Genomic DNA, 22,019 nt, shown 5'->3' with positions numbered 1-22,019 from the left:
AAATAGACAGCTTTCAAATTCTAACAAATGCTAAAGTCTCACAAAAAAAATTGAATAGTAATAGTTGTATGTTTGTACTACAATTTTCAATTACACTAAACTTCCAAAACCATTCCAATAATTCAATTGTAGGTATTCAATCTCAGAGATTAGTAATAATGCTTTTTATTATTAAAGCATTTTATGGTTTTCAAAGCAATTTCTCAAGCATTACTTTTTTATGCTTCACGAAAAGCCTGTGAGAAGATAAAATTTCATTTTGGTTCTGTGGGTTTCATCATTAATAGGTTTGATATCTGAATATGTGCATTCAAAATGGAATATTTGGAGATCTCTTTTTATATTGTTCTTCAAAATCTATAATCATCTGACAAAATTTAAGTTGCATCACTATCGTGGGAATGATCCTATTGCAAACAAAGGAGAGTTTGATGAAAGATCCTTGTTGCTACAATTCTCTTACCGTTTTAGGGATTTAGTAGTAAAAAGCTTTTAATATCCTGATTTGCTTCAGATGACATTTTGAGATAATCCAAAATATAATCTTTAAAAATTGAGAACAAGTAAATTATTTCCTACATCTCCTAAGATACAGCACATTTTAGGTATCAGGGCATTAAAAAATAACTAAGTAGCTTGAAGCTGTTAAGCATCAAAAGAAGGTTGTTGCTGATAAAGTTAAAATTGCTGTGTGTTAAATTTTGAGGTATGAAACAAAATCAGACTGTATGTATTTCAGCATTAGTATAATGGAAGTTGAAAAACAATAGTTATATTTAAAATGTTGATATTATATAATATTTTCATATAACATGGTTTTTATTAATATTATTATAGATACTATAAAATAATATGCACTGGAGCATTTTAATTTTTACACATATAAAACCTATTCATCAGGATGAATGATCTTCTCCTAATGAATGATTATAAAAGAGAGTTGCATTCTCAGAAATATAAAGCTATGTTATTCATCCCATATGCCTCACTTTTAGACTTAATATTCAATGATATATTTCCAGCATTTTGAAGATGATACTCAATATTTTTCTTTTACCTCAAAATAGGACACAGGAAAATTTGCTTAAGGCCAAATGGCCATCTGCCTGGAGCTAAAATCTCACTGCTTTCTGACACACATAATGAGTAACCTCTACAGTGTTAATTTTTCTAATATAATGAGTTCTACACAGCTTATCGTATCTTTCATTTTTTTCATTCATTATCATAAAATGATAAAGCCAAAATATAAGGTAATATGCAGATACTTTATGAACACTATTGTATATACCAAAATAACTAAAATAAATTAAAATATTGCCTGCAAAGGATATTCACTATAATGCATCAATATATTCATTAGTTGGTATATGGATGTTTGCGTTTGGCATGTGAAAGAGAGTTTAGGAGTGGTCACATATAATGTGTATTTATAACACAGTAGGCATTTCATTAATGTTTGTTAACTGAGTAAAACTGTAGGTCGCATGAGATTTAAAAATATTGAGACTATATGTTCATAGTTCTCTTAGTAGAGATTTTCTTAATGCATCTATTTTAATAAATTTAAAAAAATTATACTATATATAGCAAGCATTTCCAGTAAAAATTTGTTTTTTGTTTGAATATTTTGGTAAATATAGTTTAAATATAATTTGAAAATATTAAAAATAATAGATAAAGTGGTCATGAAGCAATAATTTGGAAATTGAGAGAAAAACATTATTTTTGAAAGCTTTGGGGTTGAAAAGTAAGATAAGAGTGCGAATGTAGGTTTTGCCTTTACAAAGTTAATGAATCACTGGGTGGAATGGAAAGACGGATCTAAATTAATTTCAACTCATCAACATTTTTGAGAACTTTGACTATAGTTACGAGAGATTAATTGAGAACTTGAGATAATGGTTTTGGAAAGAAACATTGTGTGCTTATTTTATATTACAAGACCTGAATATATTTGTACATAGAGATGAAAGCATCAGTCATAATGATGAGGATGAAGATACAAGAAAATAAGCATACAGTTAGGGGAAAAACAAGATATTAAGGCTGGATCAACCTTAAAACTGGAGAGGTGAAGATCAGGTGTCATAGCACATACTGGCAAACCATAGTAGTATGTAATGAGATGGTAAGATAGAATGGAATAATTATCTGAGACTAAACCCACCGACAGTGAGAAGACAGGTAATGAAGCAACAGGTTCATCTGCATATATTTGGAAGAAGCCAAGTATGCAAGCTAAAATGTGCAAAGGAATATGTAAACAACAAGCAAGTCCAGTATAATCATAGGCATCTCATAAGTCCAATGTGAATAATCAACACGTCCTTCTAGTTGATTAAAATCAGGTGATTGGAATTCAGGAACTAGTCATACTTGGAGATTTCATAGGCAGCAGAGTCCCAGAAAAGGGTGTCAATAACAACATACGGCTTGAGATTGGAGAAACATTGTGCACCACTTTTAACATCTTATATTTATTTACTGGAGGACAGAATAATAGAAGACAAGAAAAATATAAACAAGGCAGGCTGTTGGATGACAGAAAGAACTAGGTCTATGATAAAAAGAATATAGCAGATGAGTAATCCGAGAGGTATTGGTGCACCACAGAGGTTATAAATTCAAGAAGTAATACGGGTTTTAAAAAGTGAGATTCCCATCTCAAAGGAGAAATTTCACTTCAAGAACCAAAAAAATAAATGAACTAGATTAGAGGTAGACAAAGTATGTCTTTTGGACCAAATCTACTTTGCAGCCTGAAGTTTTATGAACCCAAGCTGAGTGACTTTTACAGTTGTAAAGGATCACACACACACAAACACATGTGTGTGCACACTCATATGTTCGATCATATACGTACACACAAAAAGCAACATGTAAACAAGATTCTAATTGTCCATAATTCCTAATTTATTTAATATTTGGCCCTTTACCAAAACCATACGCTAATCATTGAACTAGATAAAGCTAGATACTTTAGGACCAGGAATAACTTTACAACTAACACAAAGTAAAACAAAACAAATGAACAACAACAAAAAAAGAACTTGATGCCAAATGCTGTATTGTTTAGAAATCCTGAAAATTTATTTTATAACTTAGGTGTATGTTAATTGTAAGCAATCAATAATACAATAGAAAGTAGTTTACACGTTATCACAGAAAACAGTTATACTTTGTCTGCTTTGTGCCACTGCTCATAATAACTCTAATGGTTATAATTTGGAAGAAGTCAAAGGGGTTAAGTTTCACAGTATCACCTCTACAGGTAATAAGTTCAATGACGTATTTCTTTCCTGTGATTCTCCTGACTCAGCCCTTAAAATAGGGCTTCCAGACTTCACCCCAATGCTCTAAACACCAGTACACAAGAAAAGGCCTGAATCTCACTAGTGTGCTCTTCTCCATGTTATTGTATCAGATATAGGTCCTTTTTATCATTGGCTTATGTATTCCTCAGAATAATTCAATCCACCAGTTATCTAGTAAATATATTTTAAGCATTTATCATATACTAGGCATTGTTTTAGACGCTGAGGGTAACATGGTGATTAGGTAGAGTCATCATTTTAGGGATAGAGTCCTTTTCCTCAATTAACTTATAGTTGATTGGATAAAAACAGCAAGGAAGGAAAGAAGGAAGGAAGGGAAGGAGGAAGGAAGGAAGGAAGGTGAGGGAAGGAGGGATAAATTCTATGAAGACATAAATGAGAGCCAAGCGAGCTTGGAAAGCTCTTTTAGCTAAAGGTGGTCAGAGAATTTTTCTCTTAACTGATATTTCAATTGAGACATAAATAATCAGAAGAAAGCCGTCATGAGAAGAGTATTCTGCGTAAGAGGGATAAGAAGTGCAAAGACCCAGAAAGAGAAACAAGCTTGAGTTATTCAACACAGAAAGAAGTTGAGGGTGGTATAGCATTCTGAGCTAGTGGATGGTGGAGGGCAAAAAGATAGAGAGTAGGCAGAGTCACAGAGGCTTCCTTGTTATTAGCTCAAGTGCTTTAATTTGCAAGGGGGAAAAATCATTGAAGCAGAAATACAGACATTCTTGTGATCAATTTTAACAACCACTAAAAAAATCAAGAGTATACAAAATGCTGCTATAAAATAGTCTCAATATAATCATATATAGTAAATTTTTCTTTCTCTTTTTACCAAAGTAATTATACTACTATTCTGAAGAGAAATGTTTCAAATATATATTGCATTGCAGTTCATGATAAAGTATCTCAGAAATTTATCTGCCATATCATTTTAAAATTTATGAGAGAGAAAAGACCACCTCGGACAGGGTTTTTCAGAACTAGGTTACCTGAAGTAAAACATGTCATTGGGAAGACTTGAAAAAGGGATTAGAATTATAATAATAGAGGAAGGGGGCAGTAACAGACAAAGCCTGGAGAGATTTTTCCCCCCTAAAGAATGAAATAGGACAGTTTGCATGTGGCATAGTGTTTATGTGGAAGAAAAGATGATACATCTGGAAGGAAATTTTTGGAGCAAATGACTAGGAGCCTGTTCAATAATGCCTTGCAATTTAAAAAGGGAAACTTTTAGGAAAAGGGGGGATTTCAATGCTCATCTATCCAACCATCATGTACTAAAAAACCAAGCACTTATTACCAGGTACACATTTTTTTAGAATTCAATTTTAAATGTCTACAGACAAAAATGGGAAGTGACACTAGCTCCTCTCTACCTATCCACTCATGCCAACCCAGAAATCAGGGCATTATTTTTCTCCAGATGCTTGTGATTAATGTCCAAAATTGTTTTCATGACTGTTGTGCATCATCGCAAATGCTCTCAACTTTCTTTCTCACAGACAGCTTAAGGAGTAGTTTTGAGTCTGTTAGTATATCTTAAAACTAGGATGAATGTGATATGCCTACTGCAGCATGGTTTATGGTCTCTTACCACGTCAGGCTCTCATGCATCAAAGCAGTGCCTCAATTTTACTGGCCCTTTTCTTCCAAGTTGTTACGACAGAAGCAGAAGGTATACCACTCACTGATTTATTTATTTTTAAGACCAAACTACTATAAATATTTAACACAGACACTATATTTTAGTTATGAAAACAAAGTATACAGATAATTCAGTTTAAAGCATGTTTAAGCCAGAAATTTCTATAATAGTTAACCCTGATTGATTGAACGTTTTAAAATCAAGATATGCTCAATATCCATATATTAATATATTCATTGGAACTTTCAGTTGACTCTCCATACAAATCTCTGCAAAATTCCACACATCAGCTGATATTGCCTATCTTCTCTTATCCTCTTAAGAGAGCTAATACTAAAAATTAAAATTGTATCAAAGTTGAAAAGAAAAAATATACATATTATAGATGTCCTTGGGAAAGAGGATTTAAGGAAAAGTTTATTCATGGAGTCCACAGTCACTGAATGAGGACCGAAAAAAATAGCTTTAAATTCTCTAGTGTGTGTTCGATGATAATTTATTGAGGTGACATTAAATATAACGTAAACTTGTCATTTCATAAAATTGTATGGAGCTCTTTTTAGAATATAACAAAGGTATTACTATTAAGCTTCTACTTGAACAAATTCCTGAGCATTTTAGTGTTCACTTTCCTAACTACAGGTGATTCAGTAAACTACAGGTTTAGGTTGCTGAGAATTTCTTATTTGAAGCTGGGGCTCCTGGACAGGCCATGGACTGGAAGACACGAATGCCTCCTCAACAATGGCCCAAGGTTGAAAATATACCCATTGCAGGAGATTTTTGATCAAATTGAGCCTTAAACCTGACGTCAACAACCAATTATGTTATTGACCCCTCTGAAACACCCAGTGTCTGGAATTTGTACTGTTTAAACCAAGTTTGCCAGATAAAATACAATACATCCAGGGTTAAATTTGATTTTCAGATTAAAACATGCTTTAAAAATATAAATGTGTCCCAAATATTGCATGAGACATAACCACACTAAAAAAAATTGTCATTTAAAATTTAAATTTAATTAACTATCATATATATTTATATTCTAAATCCAGCAACCCAAATTAAAACTGAGTATAATCAAAGCTAGATATTATTTTTTGTTTTGTTTGCTTGGTTGTTTTCCTCATTTTCTTCCTAGAAGATATCCTGCTGTCCGCCCTCTCTAAGTTGCTTCTTTAAAAGGATTGACAGGCATTTCTGATAGTGGGAATCATTTTTTACTAACAGCTTTTCTACCAAAGCACATAAGTCAATAGCATCCACTCTTTCTAAGTACTGAAGAGAATAGTCTCTTCATACCTGATGTCAACCACCCATTATGTTATTGATTCCGGTGAAACACCCAGTTTCCGGACTGTGTACTCTTTAAACCAAATTTGCCCAATAAAATACAGGATACCCAGTTAAATTTGAATTTCGGATTAAAACATACTTTAAAAATATAAATGTGTCCCAAATATTGTATGAGACATAATTACACTAACTACCAGAAGAGCTTTTTGATCAAATTAAACCTTAAACCTGATGTCAACAACCCATTATATTCTTGATTCTGACTTCTGAGTTTGAAAGGAAGAGCTAAACCTATTCAGTTGAGCTCTTTCAAGAATTTATTTTATTCGAGAGGAGTCTGTCTTTTCTCATTTTTGTCTCTTTTAAGTGTTCAGTTAATTTTTTTGTAACTGTTGAACAAATTGTTTGTTGCTGAAAATAAATAGACCCCTTCCTATTTAAATTTTTCATATTTTTTAATAAAAGAGGGACTTTAAATCGTTATTTCAAGCTTCTTTAGATTTTAATAATGAAGCTAGAATAGCTGTATGACAGAATTTTATCTTACACTGCATCATTTGAAATATTTCTTTTTTGATAAATAAAAATCAATAATTTATTTAAAATATCTTTACATTATCCCTATATCAAATACTCTTTTTACAGTAAAGCAGAATTGTAAGTACGCCAGTAGTAATCACTTTTTAGATTGTATTTTACTTTTGGTAATGCAAAATTACCTAAATTTCTTAGAGAATTTAATCATTAAACATTGCCTTTTTTATCTTTCAATTTGCAACCAGGCACTTATTGTCCCTATTATTATCAAAACACAAATAAAAACAGAAAACCCCAAAATAAACAAAATAGACTGCTTTGCCCCACTTTGTTAGTCATTGTTACTCATTTATACTAATAATTTGACCTTGTGTTTTCTTTGAGACAACCACATTTACATGAGATGAAAGAAAAGCATTTCTCTTAGGAAATCATTCACAAATCAAGTTTGCGCATTTAAAATATTTTTCTTGTTATTGATCAATGATGCAGTGTTCTCTGTAACACAATAGGAATTGCGTCCATGTTAACGGCACATGAGTTTGTAAAGGCTGCTTTTCAGTATTCTCTAACTCAACAGCTAATGTCTGTCGTTACTTAACAGCTAGAATTTCTAGTAAGTCACAAGGTTTGTTTTATGCTTAGCTTGCTTCCTCGAGGTACATTATTCTACACTTCCAAGTTCAAAAATCAAAGCAGTCAGTTTGAATGTGCAAGCTATTATTCAGTGCACAATGTCATGTAACATGTATTAGTGTGCCCATTTAACAACCATTAGTCCATGAAAGAGACTGATCAAATATGGTATGTTGAAGTTAACACATATGGTTTATTAGAGATGAAGTTCATGCCATGATGACAGAAGAGGAGAACTGAGATTACAAAGCAGGAACATAATCATAGATGATACATGAAACCACCTTTTAAAACCTTTTGGATATGTATCTCTTTGGCATGGTCCGTTTTTCTAATATTTAATCTTCACAGATACATCTTCCTCTTTTTTTCAATTGAATATGAATGCTGTCCCTCTCACTCTTCTGCTTAGTTTGTGTTAGTTGGAGTATAATAAAAGTAAAAGGCAAGCATACTTCATAAGTGACCTTGGCTCTATTTTCATCTCTCTTCTATATCCAGCCTTTTTTACTTTGAGCAAATTACTTATTCCCTCTGTATATTGTTTAATAATATTAATGAGGTGGAGTCAGTTAAATAATTTGTAAATTTTATTCAGTAACTAAAGCTTTTGGTTGCTTATTTAAACCCTGTTGAATTTCTGATCCTGCTGTAAATCTAGACCTGTAAACTAAATGCTCTTTTCTGGTTACAGAGTTGTATTTAATGTTTATAGCTCAAAACTCTATTGCAAATTTTTACTTACAACAGCTCTATTGTACATAACCTACAATGCACTGAAATATCAAAATATTAAAGAAGTTTCATCCTGCTTTCTGGTACATTATCTAGTCCCTACTTACTTAAAATAATTCAGTGATTCATAGAGGATTAGAAATGATATAGCAGAAATTTGGGGGGGGAAAAAAAAGTAAAAGAACAGTCAAGGCCCAGCATTTCAAATTCAAAACAAGCTCAGAAAATTGAAGACTGAAATATTAATGTATTAGTTTGCTAGACCAACATTAAAAAATCACAGACGAGGTGGTTTAAACAATGGACATATATTTTCTCACAGTTTTCTGGCCGCTGATTTTGATGATTAAGATATCAGTAAGAGGTGACACTATGTTAGCAGCCCTCACTTTCGGGGCCTCCTCAGCCTCGGCATCTACTCTGGCAGTGCTTGAGGACCCCTTCAGCCTGCCACAGCACTGTGGGAGCCCCTCTCTGGGCTGGCCTAGGACAGAACTGGCTCCCTCTGCTTGCCAGGAGGTGTAGAGGGAGAGGCGCTGGAGGGAACCAGGGCTGCGCACAGCTCTCTCGCGGGCCAGCACACGTTCAGGGTGGGCATGGGATTGGCGGGCCCCACACTTGGAGCCCTTGGCCAGCGCCACCGGCCCAGGAAGTGAGAGGCTTACCACCCAGGCCAGTAGCTGCAGAGGGTGCGCCGGGTACCCTAGCAATGCCAGCCAGCCAGTGCTGCGCTGGAATTCTCGCCAGGCCTCAGCTGCCTTCCCGCGGGGCAGGGCTCAGGACCTGCAGCTGGCCATGCCCGAAGCCCCCACGGTGGGCTTCAGTGCTGCAGGAGCCTCCCGGATGAGCACCACCCCCTGCTCCACTGCACCTGGCCCCATCAACCCCCCAAGGGCTGAGGAGTGCCAGCAAATGCCAAGAGCCTGGCAGGCAGCTCTGCCTGCAGCCTTGGTGCGGGATCCACTAGGTGAAGCCAGCTGAGCTCCTGGGTCTAGTAGTGATTTGGAGAACCTTTATGTCTAGCTAAGGGATTGTAAATACACCAATCAGCACCCTGTGTCTAGCTCAAGGTTTGTAAATACACAAATCAGTACTCTGTATCTAGCTTACCTAGTGGGAACTTGGAGAACTTTTCTGTCTAGCACTCTGTGTCTAGCTAAAGGTTTGTAAATGCATCAATTAGCACTCTGTGTCTAGCTCAGGGTTTGTAAATACACCAATCAGTACTCTGTATCTAGCTAACCTAGTGGGGACTTGGAGAACTTTTCCATCTAAACCTTGTGTCTAGCTAAGCAATAGTAAATACTCCAATCAGCACCCTGTGTCTAGCTCAAGGTTTGTAAATACACCAATCTAGCATCTAGCTAACCTAGTGGGGACTTGGAGAACTTTTCTGTCTAGCACACTGTGTCTAGCTAAAGGATTATAAAGGCACCAATCAGCAATCTGTCAAAATGGACCAATCAGCTCTCTGTAAAATAGACCAATCAGCTCTCTGTAAAATGGACCAATCAGCAGGATACAGGTGGGGGGGGGGTGTCAGATAAGGGAATAAAAGCAGGCTGCCCCAGCCAGCAGTGGCAACGGGCTGGGACGTCTTCCACAGTGCGGAACTTTGACTCTTTACAATAAATCTTGCTGCTGCTCAGTCTTTGGGTTCACGCTGCCTTTATGAGCTGTAACTTATGAGCTGTAACACTCACTGTGAAGGTCTGCAACTTCACCCCTGAAGGCAGCGAGACCACGAATCCACCAGAAGGAAGAAACTCCGCAACACATCTGAACATCTGAAGGAACAAACTCCAGACACACCATCGTAATGACTGTAACACTCACTGTGAGGGCCCACACCTTATTTCTTGAAGTCAGCGAGACCAAGAACCCACAAATTCCAGACACATTGGCAGGTTTGCTTTCTCCTGAGGCTTTTCTCCTTGCTTGCCAATGGCTACTTCCAGCATTCTTTATGATGAAAGATCATCATATGGATCTTTCCCATGCGCCTGTGCTTCCTTGGTGTCTCTGTGTGTTCAAGTGTCTTCTTATAAGTACATAAGTCAGGTTGGATTAGGGCTCACCCATACAACCTCTTATAAATTTAATTACTTCTTTTAAGGTCTTATCTCTAAATACAGTCATGTTCTGGGGTATTGGTAGGTAGAACTTCAACATATGCGTTTAGTGGGAACACAATTCCATCCATAAGAATTAACATTGACGTAAAGCATTTTGTGAATACTCATGAGTGAGGCCCTGGCTCAATAAAGTGGAAAAGTATAAAATCATCCACTCTTAACATTCTGTAGTTTAGCGAAAGTATATGCGTTATTTAGGGATGGGAGACAGAGGCCAACACAAAACTTGCTAGAAGGGCTTATGGTTTATTATACCTATGAAGGAGCCCTTTGATTGTTTCCCTAGGTAGAAAGGGTATTGGGATTAAAACCTCCAGTCTGGCCAAGCGCAGTGTGGCTCACACCTGTAATCCTAGCACTTTGGGAGCCCAAGGTGGGCAGATCACTGGGTCAAGAGATAGAGACCATCTTGGACAATATGGAGAAACTCTGTCTCTACTAAAAATACAAAAAAATTAACTGGGCATGGTGGCACATGCTTGTAATTCCAGCTACTATGGAGAATGAGGTGGGAGAATCACTTGAACCCGGGAGGCGGAGGTTGCAGTGAGCCGACGTTGAGCCATTGCACTCCAGCCTGGGTGACAAAACGAGACTCTGTCCCTCCACCCCCAGCCCCAAAAAAGAAAAAAAAAGACACAGCCAATTTTGGGAAAATTTAGGCTGAAGAGGATTTGGGCCTATTTCCCAACTGAAGATCCAGGAAACAACAAACCCACTGATGAAACCATGGTACCATCCTTGTATCAGAACACTCACAGAATAATGACCTTAGATGGCATCTAGGCAGAGAAGTTTGAGGCAGCCTCACAGGAATTTATTCTCCCAAGCCTTTGGTCAGCCATTTTCTTTATGGCCCAAATAAAGGCAAGGAATTTAGCAAAGGAAGGTGTCCCATAGTTGTGACAGGAGGATCCAGTAGTGAATGAAACATAGGAGTCTTAAGAGTCAGCAGAAGATGGCTGTGGAGCAGGTGCTTTCCCAATAGATAGTGACAAGGAAATTGTTACCGCAACACCAGGGGTTCAGCGTAGGTCCTGCTTCTTACCGTACAGAAAGCCAATCATGAGACAAATTATTGCCAAGGAAGATGGCTTTAATCGAGTGATGCAGCTAAGGAGATGGGCAATCAGTACCAAATCCATCTCCCTGACTGACTAAAATTGGAGACTTATACAGTAGAAGAGAAATGTAACTATGTATGGAAAACAGTAAATCAGAAGGGTTAAGGAGGCATCATGATGAATAAGTAAGTGACTTCTCATTGTCTGGGTGAGATGATCTGGTGAGTTTCAGTTCTTTGATACCTTTTAGGAACTCATTGTCTGGATCTGGTGAGTTTCAAGCTTTAACACAGAAGGGTCAATTTCTACGTTTATCAAAAAAAAAAAATCTGTCTGTGGGAATATTAGGTAGGTTTCAAAATCTTCATGTGACTGAAATGGCTGATAAATCATTTTAAGAGGTTGATTGGGTAATACACAACTGGGCAGAAAGGAAGCTTCCAAAAGAGGTGAGACATAAAAAGAAAAAAAATAGAGGTATTATGTTTTTTACATGCACAAATTATTTGCCTATGAATTTTTATCTGGTGCCCATATTTGAGGTTTTATTTAAAGCTAATTAAAATATGTGTGTTTGTGTGTTATCTGGGATGGGGGTGTGTATTGGTCCGTTTTCACACTGCTATAAAGAAATTCCCAAGGCTGAGTAATTTATTAGGAAAGAAGCTTAATTGATTCACAGGCTGGGGAGGCCTCTGGAAATCATGGCAGAAGGGGAAGCAGGTCCTTTCTTCACAAAGCAACAGGAGAGAGAGAAGAGTGTGAAGGGGAAAGAGTCCCATATAAAACCATCAGATCTCTTGAGAACTCACTCACTATCATGAGAACAACACAGTAAAAACCGCCCCCATGATGCAGTCACCTCCCTCACTGTATGTGTGGGGATTACAGGTCCCTCCCTTGACATATGGAGATTAAAATTTGAGATAAGATTTGGGTGTGAACCCAGAGCCAACCCATATCAGGGTGCAAGTTTATATAGCTTTTGCTTTTATGTTCACAACAGGGCAAATAAATCACTACTATGATTATGAAGTTAAGACTAGGCAAATTTCAAACTCTCTATTTTCCAAGAAATACCTAACTTTTTTTATAGTCCAAACACCTGGAGTTAAGCTAAGCAAACAATAATAAAAGATGTAAATCTGCTTTCTGTGAAGGAAGACAAATGTTTCCTGTATCATTTGTTTAGTGAACAAATAACAAAAGAGGACTAAGGATAAATATGTTCCTTCTTGTCAGTAGGAAACTAATGCAGATTGATAGCATTTGATGCCTAGACTCAAGGTCAGGAGAGGAACAGATATCCTTGATCTCAGAACAAAATCAACAGCGAAATATCATGTGCATCCTGACCTCTTCCACTACCTTTCTGCTGTGCTTAGATACTTTCCTCCCAATTACCTCAGATCATAAAAACTGTCAGCAGTGTATGTACCTGAATAATGCATCAGGAGATTGGAAGTTACTAAAAGGAAAGAAAAAGACCCAAAGTGCTGAAACAACAATACTACCTACCATTACTAAGAGTGTCAATTTATGATAGAGTTTATTGGTAGTTTCTGTTACTTTACGGGATAGTTCATAATTCATAAGAAAACATTCTTGCATACGTGTTCCACACAATAAAAAATAACCCTTTTGAGCACAGGGCCAGGAACCTATGGAGTAGTTGTTCGCATCAGCTTCATAAACTTAGACTTATTATTTAAGTTTTTTATCTTTAGTTTTCTCCTTGATAAGATGTGGAAAATGTTGTTTTCAGGGTTGCACAGTTGAAATGACAAGTTAAATTGTTTTTAATAATATGATTGTTTTCTAGATATAATACACCGTTTATGAATGTTTAGATCAACATTATTTGATTTATCTATTTATTTTTGAGATGGAGTTTTGCTCTTGTTGCCCAGGCTGAAGTGCAATGTCATGATCTTGGCTCACTGCAACCTCTGCCTCACATGTTCAAGTGATTATCCTGCCTCAGCCTCCCGAGTAGCTGGGATTACAGGCATGTACCACCACACCTAGCTAATTTTGTATTTTTGGCAGAGATGGGATTTCTCCATGTTGGTCAGGCTGGTCTCGAACTCCCAACCTCAGGTGATCCGCCCACCTCGGCCTCCTAAAGTGCTGGGATTACAGGCGTGAGCCACCGTACTCAGCCTAGGTCAACATTATTAATGAGGTTTTAATTTTCTAAAAATATGTTCAAAGAAAGACATATTTTGTAAAAATGTATTCAAAGAAAGACATATTTTGTAAAAATATGTTCAAAGAAAGATATATTTTGTAAAAATACATTAAAGAGAGACATGTTTAAAGACATTTGTCTTTAAACAAAGTATAAAATATAATTTATACTTTGAACTTCTCAGGTAGTTTCTCAATTATAAATAAGAGATTAAAAAAAGTTGAAAATACAGAATCTAATTAAGGGATAAGTTCTGAACATATAAATTCTCCTTAGTGAATTGTTTAAAATAAACTGATTTTATTAGGCAGAATACCTAATAACATTTCTTTATTAGCTTCCAAGAATTTAATAAGATTGCATATTAAAAATTCTAATCTGAAAAGGAAAAAAGAGAAAAGCCAAATAAAGTCCTATACTCACTTGAACAAAATTGAATATCATATTTTCCAAAATAAACAGGAGATGGGAATTAAACGACTGAGTTTTTTGTTTTTAATTTCTAATTGTTTGGATATTTTTGCATAATATAGAATAGTGCGATTTTAATGTTCTTTGTGGTTATTTTTCAGTGAACAAGTTTTATTTTAAGGAACAAAATTATTCCAACCACTAAACTAAAAGTAAATTTCCAAATTTATTCAGTAGTACTGTATTCTGAGCAGAATTTTAGTCCCTGGAAACCGGGGATGTATGCCTAATTAATAGACATAAGTAGAATCTATTACTTGACCATCAAATCTCTTGAATACGCATATTTAAGTAAACATTTTTGATTGGTGTTAACAATTAAATTAGAATGAAACCCAATTAAAGTTCAATTAGCAATTTAAAGATTCAGATTTGCAAAATGTATAGTGAATTTTAATCTTCTTTCAGTGATTGATGCACATGTTCAGAATATTAAGCTCTTACATGCTCCTAATAGCATTTTCATTTTCACATGCAGCGCACATGCTGAGTTAGTCAATGCTTTCTAACAAGTCTTATACCAATAAAGCAACCTGGAACTGATAATTGATGTCATTATCAACAAATGAAATAAACCTAAGTGAATTTTACAATTCTTTTCCTTCACTTAATGTAATTGTGATAAAATATTCCAATGTGCTCCACAAAGCATTTTTTACTATATGTGGGATTCTTTCTCTATGACAAAATAAAAGTATTAAGATAAAATTTGGAGTCTTGTAGAAATACGATTTTTTTTTTTTTTTTTTTTTTTTTTTTTACTTAGGAATGTATTTCATGTAAGACAGAAAAGACTCAAACACAAGAATAAGTAGAGACAACAACATAAAGTGAAAAGAAAACTGAAAATCTACTTTAAATATTAACGTTTATATGCCAAATAACATAAGATTTATAGAATGCAGGCATCAAAAACTGTTATCTGAGCAAAATTATTTTTACTGTGGACAACTATATATTGGATTATACTTTTATATTAATATAATGCAAGTATATTTTCAAATTAATAAAATGAATGGACCTTACCTTATATAAATACTTACAATCATGACAACATCAAAAGCATCAAAATTCGGACCAATTAGTTTAATGTGAAGCATTTTCTACATTTTGTAGACCATGCTGTGGGGGCAAAAGATACGACAGCATTGGTGGATTATATGCTATGAACCCCAAAATGCCCCTTTTGAGAGCAGTGCTGGGATCATGGTGTCCCTCTTAGCTGTAGGAGCTGAGATTAGTGTGTGACATGTGGGCTGCCGATCCTGGGGAGTGTTTGATATCGGGGCTATACCCACTCGATAAAACTAAAGTATAAGTGCTACACAGGACTAGCAGTTTAGTATCTGGAAATCAGTGAACTTGAACTTAATTAAGGGATAAGCTCTAAATATAAAAATTACCATTAGTGCATTGTTTTAAATAAGCTGACTTGATTAGGCAGATTACCCAATAACATTTACTTATTTGACAATCTCAGGTTACCTTGGGAAAGTAAGGCAAGAACAGAAACTGAGATTAAAAGACCAAGGTGATTACTGGCTTCAAAGACTTGAGAAAGGCAAGAGAAGAGGTATCTTTTCTTGATAGATTATACTATTTCTGAACCAATCTGCAATTGTTCTGTAATATTAGCCATCAGTATTCCTTAAAACTCCATAGCTTTGCTTAGGTATGTAGCACGGTAGTTAAGAATGGCCTTAAATTCCACCTCTGTCACCTTCTAGCTGTGTGAGTTAGGCAATTAACTTAGCCTCTCTATGCCTTAATTTGGTCATCTATAAAAAGGACATTATAATAGTGTATCTAAATCATAGAGAGATTATAATGATTACATGTACTAACACAGATAGCACGTGCAGAACAATACATGGGATTTATTAAGCACTATATACGTATTTCACAGTACTGATTTATTCATTGAAGTGAAAAAAACAAATATTTTTTCACTGCAGTTTGTGCTTTTAGAAAATTGAAGTAACTATTACTTAATATCATTATTTAAAAAATTATGTAATTTTTAAAGTAAACACAAAATAATGCTGAACAATACATAAAATGAAAATAAAAATTATCTGTGACCTTGGCCATATTAAAATCACCCTTGGTTTGAAAATTGACAAGAATGATGTTTGGAATTGATTAAGATTCATTTTACTTTGTTTTTCTAATAAGTCATATAACAAGAAGCGGTCCCCAGCCGTTTTGGCACCAGTGTCTGGTTTCATGGAAGACAATTTTTCCACGAACCAGGGCCCTGGAAAGGATGGTTTCAGGGTGAAACTGATCCACCTCAGATCATCAGGTATTAAGAGCCTCCCAGGAGTGCGCAATCAGATCCCTCGCATGCGCAGTTCACAATAATGTTAGTGCTCCTATGAGAATCTAATGCAGTGCTGATGTGACCGGAGACCGAGCTCAGACGGTAATGCTCACTGCCTGGCTGCTCACCTCCTGCTATGCAGCCCAGTTCCTAACAGGCTACAGACTACTACAAGTCGGGGCCTGGGGTTTGGGGATCCTTGCTAAAGGATGTACTCAAAAGCAAAAGTATGCTTGTGAGTGAAAGCATCACTGCAATGCATTCCGTATTCTTAATGAGCCACAAAAGGCAGAAGTCAGTACAACCAACGTGAAGTGAGATATCATCAAGACCTGAGAAGCTAATAATGATACGTGCATTATTTTCCATAAAACTAGGCCGGAGAGCCACTTTAGTACTCAGGAACTCATTCTATTATCATGCAAGAAGAGTTTACTTTCCATATATATGTATAGTTTATTTTTTGCCAAATCTTTGCACCTATATACCATACTATAAAATGGTTGTAGATGTAACCAGAATTAGTATTTTAACTGTTAAAACAATTGCTCTGTCTTCAGTAATGAACAAGTATGCTAAGTTAAAGTCCAGTGATATCTGTGAGTTGATTATATCCTTGATTTTTATGAAAATTCATGAAACTTCCATCGGAAGTAAAACAGAAAAGGACTTATGGCTATTATGAGACATTTGATGAGATTTGGGGATAAGAACGTAGAAATACGACCTTAGAGAAGAGACCCAAATATTTCTGATTTGTCTTTCATTTTAAAATAGTATCTGAAAACAAAACAAAACACAAAACCTGAAGTAAGCGGCTAGACCTGCTATAGGATTCTAATTAGGCTGTCATTGTGAAATTTCGTGTGAATTTTCATGATCAGGATTAATTACTTAATTTGCGGTTTTAACCATAATTAACTTAATTTCTGGTTTTAAAGATAACCACAAAACATTATAATTGTATAAGTAAAATATAAAATTATAAATATCAGACAGACCCATAATCCTAGGGAAATACTCAAAATTTATAAGGCAAATTTCCAGGTATTTGAGATTTTAAGAATATTTATTAGATTTACTTTTACATCACAAAAGAGCTAAACTATGGATTTAAATATTTGGAAAATGAGGAACTTTATCACTTTCTATAAAATATAGAATTTGGTTAAAGTGTATCATAAATACTTTAAAATGAAATAAGCGTATTTCATTTTAATTCCAAAGAATTGAAATCAATATTTTAGTAGAAGTTTGGTTGTAATAATTATAACACATATTTATAGTGCCTTTAATAGATGTTAGGCATTCTTTTAAGTGATTTATATATGCTAGTTACTTTGTGACATAATATTATTACCTGTATTTCAGAGATTAGAATGCTGTGACAAGGAGATTAAGAGATTTGCCAGAGATCATATTAAAAATACTGTATATATTCATTTGTGTACATTATAAATATCAATGTTTATATTTAAATATTATGTAAGAACAAATATCTATGTTTATATTTGCATATTATGTATGCACAAAGTTAAAAAGGGTTACCAAAGTTTATTAACTGTTGTATTTAATGGGAAGTATGTTTTGAAGGTGAAAGAGTATCTTTCCTAAATTGTAATAATCACTTTAGTGTTCTAAGGATATTAAGTAGATTATTCTGTGGTGGTCATTATCATCAAATATACCTAATATATTACAGAAAAAATTATGGAGCATATTTATGTAAATATATGGAACTTGAATTTATTTATTTGTATTACAGTTAATTTTTTAAAAGTCAGAAATATAAAATATCTAACAGTCCTATGAATCTTATTAGGAACTTTACGTATGTAGTTAATTGAATCCTCCCAATAATAGTATATCTGCAGTTTATAAATACAGAAACAGAAATTTAGGTAAAGTAAATTGGAAATATTTAACATGTATTAAATTAAAATGCAGGATTAGAATACATTGCATCCTTATTCCAAACCTCTGCTCTTTTTACTTCTTAGAGCCATCAATTTAATCTTAATTTTTTTTTCTTTCAGTCTGGCAAAAATTTTTATGTATCTCAAGGTAATTGATAGACCTTTAAAATCTAAGGCATGAAACCATAAAAATTCTAAAAGATAACATTGGAAAAACCCTTCTAGACATTGGCTTAGGCAAAGACTTTATGACCAAGAACCCAAAAGCAAATTAAAAAAAAAAAAAAAAAACCAAAAAAAAAAAACACGAAAAACAAAGATAAATAGGTAGGATTTAAACTGAAAACCTTCTGCACAGCAAAATAAATAAGCAGCAGAGTAAACAGACAACCCACAGAGTGGGAGAAAATCTCCGTTGTCTACGCATCTAACAAAGGACCAATATCCAGAATCTACAAGGAACTCAAACAAATTAGCACGAACAAAATAAATAATCTCATCAAAAAGTGGGCTAAGGACATGAACAGACAGTTCTCAAAAGAAAATATACAAATGGCCAAAAAAAAAGATGAAAAAGTGCTCAACATCACTAATTGTCAGAGAAATCAAATCAAAACCACAATGTAATACCACCTTCCTCCTGGAAGAATGACCATTCAAAAACTCAAAAAATAATATATGTTGGCATGGATGTGGTGAAAAGGGAACACTCTTACATTGTTGGTGGTAATGTAAACTAGTATAACCACTATGGAAAACAGTATGGAGATTTCTTAAAGAACTAAAAGTAGATCTGCTATATGACTTAGCAATCCCACTCTCGGGTATCTACCCAGAGGAAAATAAGTCATTATATGAAAAAGATACTTGTACACCCATATTTAAAGCAGCACAACTCACACTTGCAAAAAATATGAAATTGGCCCAAATGTCCATCAATCAACAAGTGGATAAAGAAAATGTGTTACGTCTATACCATGGAATACTATTTAGCCATTAAAAGAATGAAATGATAGCATTTGCTGCAACCTGGATGGAATTGACTGCTATTATTCTAAGAGAAGTAACTAAATAGTGCTAAACCAAACTGTATGTTCTCACTCATAAGTGGGAGCTAAGCAATAAGGGTGCAAAGGCATAAGAGTGATACAGTGGACTTTGGGGACTTGGGGGAAAGTGTGGGAGGGGGATAAGGGATAAAAGACTACACATTGGGTACAGTGTACACTGCTCAGGTGATGGGTGCACCAAAATCTCAGCAATCACCACTGAGGAACTTATTCATGTAACCAAACACTACCTGTTCCCCCCAGAAAATCTATTGAAAAAATAAAATAAAATATGGTGCTAGAAAGTATCACTACAAGGCACAGGACATTTGTAGCTGTCTTCAGATTAACTTTTTGTTTTGTTTTGTTTTACTAACAATGCTGATTATTTCTGTCTCTCTCCCTTCCTCTTTTTTTGAAGTATGTGGCAGATGGTGGGGATAGAGCCTAATTTTATGTACCTTCCAGATACAGACATTAGGATCTTTAGATGTGACAAACAAGTGTTTTCTGTTTATTTTTCCTAAATCTGTACTTTCCATCTAACTATATATCCTTTCTCATCTATGAACCTCTCTAGTATTTAATTAGCTAATTACTGCTGCCTGTCACTTATTTATCATTGATATAAATGACAGCTATTTTGCTAGATGTATTCCAGATTTTATCTGAGAAATTCTCTACTCCTGAAAAACATTTGCAAGTATATCTTGAAGGGAACATTTTACAAACCCTGTAAATCTCCAGGGTCTCGGTAAATTTCTTGGTTTTGTACTCATGAGTTCCTCTGTCTGCTCTTATTTGGGTGCTGCTCTGTTCTTCACCTCTTTTCATCTCTATGTCCAGATAGGCTTTGTGCAATAAATTCAAATCACAATGAGGCCGTCTATCTCCTAGTTTTACTAGCACTTTCCCCTCTGAGCTGAAGAAACAGATCTCAAGGCTACCTGAAAGCTCTAAGCATGCGGTGCTACATATGACCCTTTCCTGTGTACCCAGATCCTGGGAAGGTGTCTTCCCACCCCAGTGCTTTTCACTTGACTCGCAGTCCCTTAGCTCTTTCTGCTTGGTGAAGTACAAATTTGTATCCAGCTTTTAACATATAAATTGTATCTCCATTTGTTTATTAATAAAAACACTTAGATTTTCAAATATCGAATAATATACAGTTTCTTCATTATGCCTGGTGAGGATCCTTTTTGACGAACTCACTCTAATTTCCATGGCAGATCCTTGCCCCTCCATGGCATGTTTATTGCTTGAATGATCTTACCCCAGTAGAACTTCTCAACTTATATGTAAACGTGATTTACTGTTTTATTTTAAAATTCTTGTTGGATATGTACTTTGTTTTAAGTCAACACAACTAATATCTGGAAGAAGTGATGGAACAAAGAGAAAATACATAAATAAATGTCAAATGTTTCCTACACACAGGGCGTTATATTAGACATGTTGTAAAAATTATCTTGTTGAACTTTCCTAACCAATAGTAGACGTTATATTACCATTTTCACAAAGAAAGATTCTGAGGCATTATTTGATTTTCATGGCATAAATTTTAATTCATTAATCTAACATCTAAGATTTTAATCAGAACATGTGCATTATTGGATCACCTAGAATTTTGTTATTTTTTTAAACATTTTTTATATACACTTTGTGGCAAGAGTGAAAGAACATAGTCTACCAGCTCTGTTATCCATGTTATCATGACCTCATTTAAAGTAAGTGCTCTTGGCCTGGCACGGTGGCTCATGCCCATAATCCCAGCAGTTTGGGAGGCCGAGGTGGGCAGATCACGGGGTTGAGAGATTAAGACTAAGACCATCCTGGCCAACATGATGTGAAACCCTGTCTCTACTAAAAATACAAAAATTAGCCGAACGTGGTGGCATGTGCCTGTAGTTCCAGCTACTCGGGAGACTAAGGCAGGAGAATCGCTTGAACCAGAGAGTTGGAGCTTGCAGTGAGCTGAGATCGTGCCACTACACTCCAACCTGGTGACAGAGCAAGACTCCATCTCAAAAAAAAAAAAAAAAAAAAAAGGGTGCTCTCACGCACCTAGTGTCTTCTCAATTTCATACATATTGTGGAAAATTGGATAATCCCAACTTGTTTGATTGAGCCCCAATTGCAGATATTGATTTGTCTTTTGACTTACCTAAAGACTCCAAATTTTTAGATCAGTGAAATAGGAACCTAAAAAATAAGACTGCAAGTGAATATGTTAAGGGTATGCTTGCTAGCTTGCAGACAATAAGGTTTCTTTCTATAGTAACTAAATCAAACCACTTAGAAAATGAGTAAAAGAAGATATTAATTACATTTGATAAACTCATGGCAATCCAACCAGTAGCTATCATTTGGCATTACAACACAGAAATATGTCATGTAAAAGTAAAATGTTTAAACTTTTTATAGACATTTTTTGTAATGACATCACTTCTTAGACAAAAATTAAGGTATCTCGGAGATATCTGTACTTCCATGTTCATTGTAGCATTATTCACAATAGCCAACACATGAAAACAACCAAAATGTTCATCGATACGTGAATGAGTAAAGAAAAGGTGATCTATATAGTCAATGGAATATTATTCAGTCTTAAGAAAGAAGGAAATCCTGCCAATGTAACGACATGTATGAACTTGGAGAATATTATGCTACATCAGATAAGCCAGTCCCAGAA

Source organism: Piliocolobus tephrosceles, chromosome 7 (genome assembly GCF_002776525.5).
Source record: "Piliocolobus tephrosceles isolate RC106 chromosome 7, ASM277652v3, whole genome shotgun sequence".
In the NCBI taxonomy this organism is placed as follows: domain Eukaryota; kingdom Metazoa; phylum Chordata; class Mammalia; order Primates; family Cercopithecidae; genus Piliocolobus; species Piliocolobus tephrosceles.
The sequence above is the reverse complement of the archived record's forward strand: the minus strand, read 5'-3'. Positions refer to the sequence as shown.